The sequence below is a fragment of the Lepisma saccharinum genome, chromosome 2, assembly GCF_977018435.1.
Source record: "Lepisma saccharinum chromosome 2, izLepSacc3.1, whole genome shotgun sequence".
NCBI lineage: Eukaryota > Metazoa > Arthropoda > Insecta > Zygentoma > Lepismatidae > Lepisma > Lepisma saccharinum.
In genome coordinates this window covers 62,769,381-62,779,748 of record NC_139230.1, presented here as the reverse complement: position 1 = coordinate 62,779,748, position 10,368 = coordinate 62,769,381, and positions in this window count along the sequence as shown.

Sequence of the window (10,368 nt, the reverse complement as noted above, 5' to 3'; positions counted from 1 at the left end):
ACATCGAGCTGCAACGCCAGGTATCCCGAGTTCGAATCCCGGCTAGGCATGGATGTTTGTGAGTGTCCATTCATCAATTTAATCACATCATCACTCATCGAGGATAGCTAAAAATGGCAGAAAAGCGAATTAAAATAAACCAAATCAATCAATCATTTCTATTGGGTTATTTAACGCCGCTTTTCTACCTCTTGGATTAACTGCAACGATGATTGTTTGATTTGCTTTATTTTAGTTCGTTTTTTTGTGCCACTTTTGGCTAATTTGCGAAGATGGGGATGAGAGGTGATATGATGAAATTGATTGATTGAATTGGTGTTTTAAGTCCACTTTATGCACAGTAAGGCTAATTGGGACTGGACCTACAGTTTAAAGTGAGATCCGAACCACTATATGCCTCCACCGGGTATGCAACATGCTACCGTAACACTAAATTGTGTCCGTATTTAAAGTTTTTTTAATACATGTATATAAACTAACTAACTCTCTAGCCTTCTTAAACCCAAGGTTCATGGCTGCAGCAATACAGCCCTTCCATCTGGCCCTATCTTGAGCAAGATCTATATACTCTTTTCCATCCCTACCGATTTCCTTTAGGCCCATCTCAACGTTGTCCCTCCATCTTCGACTTGGTTTTCCTACTAGTCTCTTACCATCAGGTTTCCAAACAAGAATCCTGTAAACTCCTCTTTCCTCTCCCATTCGTGCCACATGACCTACCCACCTAAGTCTTCTTGATTTAATTATTCTAATAATATCTGGACATGAATACAAATTATGTAGTTCTAAATTATTTAACATTCTCCACTCACCTGTCTCCTCATCCCTTGTAGGTCCAAATATTTTCCTAAGGATCTTATTTTCAAATACTCTCAATTTGTGTTCCTCTCTCAATGTAAGGGACCAAGTTTCACACCCATATAATACTACAGGCAAAATTACTGTTTTGTATATTTTAACTTTTAGTTTCTTAGATATTAAACGAGAAGACAAAAGTTTATGAAGAGAGAAGTAACATGCATTTCCTGAATTAAGCCTACTTTTTATTTCCTCTTCAATGTATTTTTCATTTGTTAATATTAATCCTAAGTATTTGAATTTGGAAACTGGTTCAAACGAGTTGTTATCAATAATTAGATTTTGATTATTACCTAACACTTGGTTTCGGCCTGTAAGCATATATTTAGTTTTCTCTTTGTTAACTTCCAAACCTATCTCTTTAGCAGTTTTGAAAAATATTTTAGCATTATTCTTAATTGTATTTATCATCCCCTAATAAGTCTACATCATCTGCATATGGTAACAACTGAGTCACACCATTTAATTTTAGTCCTTCTTTAGTTTCTTTTACCTTCCTAACAGCATATTCTAAGGCAAAATTAAAGAGCAATGGAGATAATGCATCTCCTTGTATTAACCCATCATGAATTGTAAATTTGTCAGACACATTAATACCCACACGAATTTTACTTTCTGTTTCACTGGTGCATACTTTTATCATACTAACAAGCTTCTTAGGTATTCCAAACTCAACTAATATATTATATAATTTATCTCTTTTGACCGAATCATATGCTTTTTTGATATCAATGAATAGCTGATGGACATTTGATTATATTCCCACTTTTTTTCAAGTGTGTGCCTGATGTGAAAAATTTGATCTGTAGTTGATCTGTTACGTTTAAATCCACATTGATAATTACCTATAATTTCATTAGCATATGAGGTTAGTCTTGTTAAAAGAATGTTAGATAATATTTTATATGTTGTTGAGAGTAGAGAAATTCCACGGTAATTATTGCAGTTCATTTTATCACCTTTTTTAAAACACAGGAACAATCATGGATTCTCTCCACTGTTGAGGGATTTCTTCCTTATTCCATATTAAACAAATTAATTTATGAATTTGACATATTAACGAATTTCCACCATATTTAATTAATTAACTCAGCTGGTATTAAATCAATGCCAGGTGCTTTGTTATTCTTTAGCCTTTTAAAAGCATCTTTAACTTCAGTCAAGTAAGGTTCTGCTGTGTGTACTTCATTTACTTCTGATTTATCTCCTACATGAACATTTAAAAGGTCATTAAAGTAGTTCTTCCATCTATTTAGAATATCGCTTGGGTCAGCTGGAAATGACCGTCTTTATCTTTTATCAAGTTTACTTTAGGTTGCCACCCCTTTCTAAATTCATTTACACCTTTATATAAATCTCTGATATTTTTGTTTTTGCTGTTTGTTTCAATTTCGTTAAATTTGCTTTTCAAGTAATCTCTTTTTTAATTCTAAACGTGCGGTTAACTTCTCGCTTTATTATATTATAATTGCTTAGATTTGTATCATCAGAGTTATTTAACCACCTAAGTTTAGCCTGATTTCTTATTTCTATTAGATTATGACATTCATTATGAAACCATGGCTTACTTTTCTTGGTTTATGGTATCCTATACTTTTTTTAGCTGCTGATTCTATTGCATTAAGTATGTGCTTCCAATTCTTATTTACGTAGATTTCCGTCCAAGGTTGGTGAGGGCAATTCCCCCCCTGTGGTTGAGCCACTGTTCGTAGGTAATCAGAGGGCCACTGCTAAAGCGGTCACCTCACCGGATGCAAGGTCGTCTGAGCTGTAGGGTAAAATTTTTATTTTGTAAAATGGAGGACCAGCAGCAGATTTTGGAGTGGGAGTCTCCCAAGTTCGGAAAAGATCCGGTGTTGTCCTCTCATAAAGCTCTGGGGCTCACCCAGCCTCAAATCCATGGCTACCTGGGACAATATACCGAGCAATATGTCGTAACATTTCCCGTCGACAAGCGCAGGAAGGTCTTAAGGTTAAGGTGGCGACCTGCACCGTCTTCTTTGTTTCATCTGATACAAAATGGCGTCTGGCATTACGTAGCCATCTTGATTTCCCTCGGTTCTACTGTAGGCAATTCAATTGCCTTATCCTTGAAGGTTTGAAAGTTCGTGGCGATATTTCACCCGGATGGTTCATTTCATTGTCCAAGTGTGAGAAAACACACCATGAACAGCTGACATGAGAGATAGTCTTATACAACAAGAAATAAATATTAACAATAATACCGCCTGCTTAAGGCACTTCTTACTAATGAATCGCGTTTGGTGTAGATATTTACTTGCTTTTCACGATAGATACCTCATATTAAGTTCATGTCATCAGGGAATTGTAACCATCAGTATATTATGCACAACATTAACTGTGGACGGAGATAGTCAAATCACAAGCCACAGCGAACATAACTACAATTGTTGTTCATTCATTACAGTTACCGAAGGTTCCTTACACCCTGAACTGCTAGTTGACGGGTGCAAGGAATCCTCACTATCACTATAAAAAAATCTGACTCATAATTTGCGTCACTATAGTCACCAAAGTGCATGTTTTCCAACAATGCTCGTTCTGCCGACGTAGCATTCCACTTTTGGATACCTCTTGCTTCTCTGCCAGTCAGAGTTATGTTATCGGTGCCCCCATCTCCGTGTGGCTTATGATAACACGGCCCTGCATTAAAAAATAATAATAATAAAATAAAAAATAAATAAATTGATGATTTCAAATCAATAGGTGATTCTGGAAGTATTTTGAATGCTGATCACGGAATTGACATCCATTTTTCCCATCACGTCTGGATTTCTCACAATTTCATAACCAAAATTCTCATATTCGCCATTCCATTCCATTTATTGTAGAACGATTGATTGATTTGGTGTTTTAAGTCCACTTTATGCACAGCAAGGCTAATCGGGACCAGACATACAGTTTAAAGTAGGATCCGAACAACTATGTGCCCTCACAGGGTATCGAGCCCGGGACCCCTTGATTACAGGGCAAAGACGCTACCACTGCGCCATCAGGGAGGCACTTATTACAGAATTCAACAAAATAAAATTATGCAAGGGAAATTTCGGTTGTTTTCAAACCAATAGATGATTCTGGATGTATTTTGAACGTTGATCACAACACCACATCCATCTTCCCCCATCACGTCATTATATTTCACAGTTGCACAATCAAAAATTCTCATATTCGCAATTTCATTACACCTATTACAGAACGAAACAACAATAAATTTATGCAAGGGAAATTTCGGTTGTCTACAAACCAATTGGTGATTCTGAAAGAATTTGGAAGCAGATCACGCACACGATATCCATCCCCCCCCCCCCCCATCATGTCAGGATTTTTCACAATTTCACAAGCAAAATTCTCATATTTGCCATTTCATTACGCCTATTACAGAACGCAACAAAGGAAATCTATACAAGTAAAATTTCGGTTGTTTACAACCTATTAGGTGATTCAGAAAATATTTTGAATGCTGGTCACAGAAATGAAATGACTTTCTTTCCATCACGTCAGAGTTTTCCCCTTGGTCAGGAATGTTCTCTACATAGGGTTACCAGACGTCCGGTCTTTCCCGGACATGTCCTACATTTTAGCCTTATGTCCGGCGTCCGGGAGGAATTCGGAAAATATCATAAATGTCCTACATTTTGAGCGTCACATAATATTAATTAGGAAAATACGTAACAGAAAAGTATCATGCAAGTTACAAGTCTATGGACTTGATTCAGTCATTGCCCAAAAAGAAAGAAAAAGTTTGTCCTGCTGTTACACATACGGGAAAACGGAAGCAATTAAAGAACAAAGTTTTGGGACCACTTTCTGCTAACGTCACTGTTCAATGCCTGAGCAGAATTTCTTGCATTAGGGTTTATACTGATGGAACAAGGTGTTGCCCATTCTTATTCAATATTCAATATAACTTGATTGTAAAGCAGGGGTATAGAGAACAAAGTTATGCAGGATGTCTGCCAGTCAAGAAAGTCATGGAAGTCAATAAAAAATAAAGAAATCAACAAGTAGGTCAAGAAAGTCAATAAAAAGGCAACAAATTATTCTTGTGGTCAAGAATTCTTGCTATCAAAATGACTGATTGGTTGATTTAGTTTATTTTACTTCACTTTTTTCTGTCCCTTTGGCTAATCGCGAAGATGAGGATGAATGGTTTTACGATAAGATGGATAAAGGGATAATCACAAACATATAGGGACAACCGATACAAGCCCCACATAAGATTATACTGGCTGTGAGTCCAGACGCCAAAGCCTCGCTTGCTGCCAAACACAGTTCAGGATACATTAATACGAGAAAGCAGATCTAATTCTCTTCTTAATTTCAGCTTCAGTTTTTATCTTAATTGGCCCTTTGGTAGGGGTTTTCATTAAATAAATATTTATTTTCTTAATTACTAATTTCCAACTTTACCTAAGTAGGGGTCGAATAAATAAAAGTTACAAAAAACGGAAAGAATGTCTAGAAAAGTCCAGAATTCTGGATGTGTTATTTTGGTAGACACCCTGTTATTGATCTAGAAACTACCCAAGATGAAACTTCTGGAACCATTTTAAATTACGGTAATTGCTGAATATTTGTTTGCCATTACAGGTCATAATTCAAATGTTGAGAGAGTTCATTCATTACAATCAACACACTCAAGAGACTCACGAGAGAAATTATTTTCTTCATAAAGTCTGTAAAATGTTTGGTACTGGTTCCTATAATTTCAAAGAGTTCGACTGTTTGACTAAACACGAAATTTTGATAAAAAATGTCTTCTCTGCGAAGTATCACTTAAATCATGTATTGATTAGTATGATTGCAAGTTTTGAAATTTTGCATTTAAAAATTCATTAAGAATTCATTTTTTAAAAAACTGAAAAGTGTCATTTTACAACTACTTTCTAACGTGTTCTATAGAAATATGTATTATTTATTGAGAATCTTTTGTGTCCTACATTTTGACTTAATGTCCTACATTTTGGGACAGCATGTCCTACATTTCCCTTACAGCGATCTGGTAACCCTCTATCTCTACATCACTAAATTCACTCAACCCACCATATTAGAACATTGAGTATTGGATATTTTGTGAATGAAATTTTCATGAGGAGTTTCGAAATTAGAACTTACGTAATCAAGTCCATACAATTTCCATGCCAATGTGTCTTCTGGAAGTAGAAGGTGGTATTCTACATGATTTAAAGTTCAAAATTCAAGTATTTATATTGTAGAAAACCAATATTTTGCCAACACTAAACAGAGCCATCTATTGGGTAAATGATGGAACTACACCATCTTATTGTGAAATTAAGGCAGCTAATATATTGCTGTTTTCTGAAAAAACTAGATGTGATGGGTAAAAATGGATTTAATTTTTGGAATCAGGATGCTGAAATTATTCAGAGAAAACAGTCATCTGCGAGACATCCAAACCCATGCAGACAGGTCTAATCAGGTAGTAAAGAAAATATTTATTCCTTTATAAATAGCACAGAACTCCTTCACAACATCGCAAGTATAATTATTATCTTGTACTCTGCCCAGATAGGATTCCCCAGTTGTTTTCAATTCAAGTGGCAAACTTGCTACGCGTCCCTGGAACTTTGGAAGTTACGTCAGAGCGATCGTTTGTTGTGTTGGGTTGCATACATACAGGTTAGATATTCAGCACTCATAGGTACGAGCTTTCGCGGTAATGTTTAAGAGGCAAAGTTGCTTGTTTATATAATTTATAATCTACCAGCACTCAACCGTTTTTTAAGTTAGTTGTTTTAGGACACCCTGCATGTATACATATTACATGGGGGAGCGAGGAGAGACGTGTGTGCCCATCCGGTGGAATATTTCTGGGGCCGCTCCTGAATGTGACACAAGCTACGACACAAATAATAAATTAGAATATAGCAAAAATATATTCAAAATCACTCGATTGAAAAATATTAAAAATATGAAACATAGAAGAGTACAGAATCACCATGTAACATAATTCGTGACTAAATACGCTGGAATAAAACATGCAATTACATAAATTCCTGCCTCTAAATAAAATTAATACTTGTATATTTAAATGTTTAAAATTTATAAATTTAATCCTTAAACGCATGAATTATTTTTGTCATTTTTTTCTTGTTTTGAGTTTAATATCTGTTGTTATGTACTATTAAGTGATTTGGAATCATTTTTTGAAAATTTTAATTCTCCGTTTTCAAATTTTGCCCTGTTACCATATGGTAACGCTATGCGTTCACCCATACAAATTGATTTATTATTGAAAACTTCGAATTTTTTGAATTAACTTTAAAATTACTTTCAAAATTTGATTATTTTTTAAAATAATACAAATATTATAGATCGATTGTACATTAATCTCACATTTTCGGAGCTAAAGGAGCTCAGGTATCTATTTAGTACGTAATGATTACTCTATATTCACATATTGTTTATCGTTCTTGAATATTCACTTGTCATAGAAACTTTGTATTGAGTTGAATTGAAGTTTTTAAGTCCACTTTATGCACAGAATAGCTAATCGGGACTAGACCTACAATTTTAAGTTAGATCGAAACAAATGTGCCATGTACCTCCACCGTGTATCGAACCCAGGACCCCTTGATTGCAAGGCGATGACGTTACCACTACGCCATCGGGGAGGCCCTTGTCATAGAAACGTATGACACATGGAACGTGAAGTCCAACCACATATTTCATAAGTCCAATGCGAACACTACTGGTGGACCACCAGCATACCACACATCTTTTAAAACCTTCATTTGTGTTGTAATGGGCCGCCAAGCTCCCGCAAGTCCAACACGAAATGATGTCATATAGTTTTGAGCGATATCCATCCAAATTCAAGCTGGGAGAACTTTTGTCTCGGGAAATGCATGTAGCATATGGATGAGAGTAGCTGCAGTCTTTCTAAATTTGTTCTCAATGTCAATGGAATCTTCATATCCTCTTGCGTTGATATATATCAAAACGAAAGAGGTATCCACGGAAGGTTTTCAAGCACCAGGCAGGCTTTGTAACCAAATCTTATAGGTTTACCTGTAATAAATAGCTTGCACGAATGTTTTCCATAATACGGGATCACAGACTCAAGAAGGCTGAGCTACTGAACAGGCACAAAATGTTCCATGAAATGGTCATCTATTATTACTATTATTTTAATATATTTATTATTATTATTTATATTATTATTAAAATAAAATATAAATTATAAGCAATATAAATAAATAAACTACGCAAAATACGAGAAAATCCTTTACAACTTAAATATCTTGCTTTACGTGCAATAATAAAATAATAAATAAAGTAATTGTTGAAAAGGCCTTTAGCTACTGTATCTGCATAGCGTTACCATATGGTAACGCCATTGTTATGAGCAAAATTCGAGCAAGTGATGCAAATTCTTGAACAGAAAACTTCATAAGTTTTTAATTACATGTGTTTACTAAATCCAGAAGACATTCAGAACTACATAATGAAAGACAATCAGAAAAAACACACTATATTTTCTCTCCAGTGTATGACATATTGAATGAAAAAATCGAAGGTCAAAACAAATACATCCTCTCGCAACAATGCCATTACCTGGACCGAAACAAATGGTCTCAAATGCAAGCTTTATGCTTCCTAGAGCGAATTCAGGCACTGGGTTTGCCAACACACTCAATACAGACAATCCTCTAGCACGAAAGTGTGCGAATCTTGAGCGTTACCATATGGTAACGCTATGCGTTTAAGGATTTATCTAATATTACTATTAATAAAACAAAAATATTTTGCATCGCCATCACTTTATTTGACATAAAATACGACGAAACATTTTTCATTTTTTATCGGGCGGCATCTTCTCCTCACATTTTGCCTCTCTTCTTAAAATATGCCGAAGTCATCAAATGATTGGATGACTGGGCCATCCTGAAAATGAAGAAATTCAAAATGAGCATAATAACGGGTTTTAAATAGGTAATGGATTTCCAAATGTAATAAATATGAACATTTTTTTAATTAATTAAAGGCGCATAGGTTTTAAATGAGGAGAAGAAAAGTCCTCATGCCCTACGAACGGAAACTAGAATAGAAAATACAGTCTTGAAATTACAGAATAAATTAAATGAACCTATGCATGTCTTTCTAATGTCAATACAACAGTAAAATATACAAAATCAATCAACCAGTCAATGGTGGAGGACGACATTATCGGAACAAAACGGATGGAAATTTGATTAATTGGTTGATTTGGTTTATTTTAGTTTGCATTGTTTTCGGCTAATGTGGAATGTGTGATGAAGTGATGAAATTGAAGGGACATTCACAAAGAACACCCATGTTCAGGCCGGGATCGAACCCGGGACCCTGGCATCGCAATGCACTGTGCTATCCACTCCACCACGAAGGCAGGCAAAACGGATGGAAAATTTGCTATTGCCTGCATAGACAAAAGATGTGTGAGAACATTCAGATACTTGTGTGGACACTGCAATGCCCAGGGTGTCTAGAAAATTGCCACACTTGCTGAAAAATGAGTGAGCTGCTTTTCTTTAGTCTTCCATCAGACATGGCCGTAGGCAGGAAAAATTTTCGGGGGTGGTTCATTCATAATTATTCCCAGGGCGTCGCCAGAAATTTGAATAATAGAAATAATAATAATAATTGTACAATAATAATTAAAATTTCATAATAATAAAACAATTTTATTCCATAATAATAATACTAATAATTATTATTATTATATTATTGTTATATCCTTGAGGGGGCTTACTCAATCCAGCAGATGAGTGAATATCCAGCATAAGTTTCTTTTTGTTTATTTTTACGTTTCATACAGTGTGTACTGTAATGCACAATTATTTTACTTCGTCATTAAACTTTAGATACCTTCAAGAAAAAACTTTAAAAGTTAGATGGAAATTTTAGTCATAAAGTTTTTGTTGTTTGACTTTAAAATTAAATTTTTGGAATTTTGAAAAGTGTGGAACCAGTTATTCTCTTTAAAAGCTTAGCCTGGTGCATGGATTGTAACCTCAATCGCCAACGTAATGCGCTACGAAACTGGAGGTACTAGGTTTGAACTCCTATCAAGGGGGATTTATTTTCGACTTTATCGGACGGGGAATTTAAAAGCCAGAAAGGGAATTTTGGGACGATCATAAGGGAATCTTTAGTCTATATTCCTTGTGACGCAGGAACAACACTGGAAAGATGACATCAGAAGTGATAATGGAGGGGTCGCCGGTGGGATGCGATTCCGAGAATAAATCCTGTTTCACTCAACTTTCAGAATTCCAAATGTATGAAAATTGTAGCTCGATCGTTTCAACATTGTCTCCTTGTATTTTTGTGATGCTTCGAAAAAAAATTGAAAATTTGTTACAGATTTTGGTTTCTGAACATCCATTAATGCAACATATCAGAAGTTTCGGGGGGGGGGGGTTTGAACCCTAGAAACCCCCCCTCTAAATACGGCCATGCCATCAGAATATCCCTAACTGCATTGGA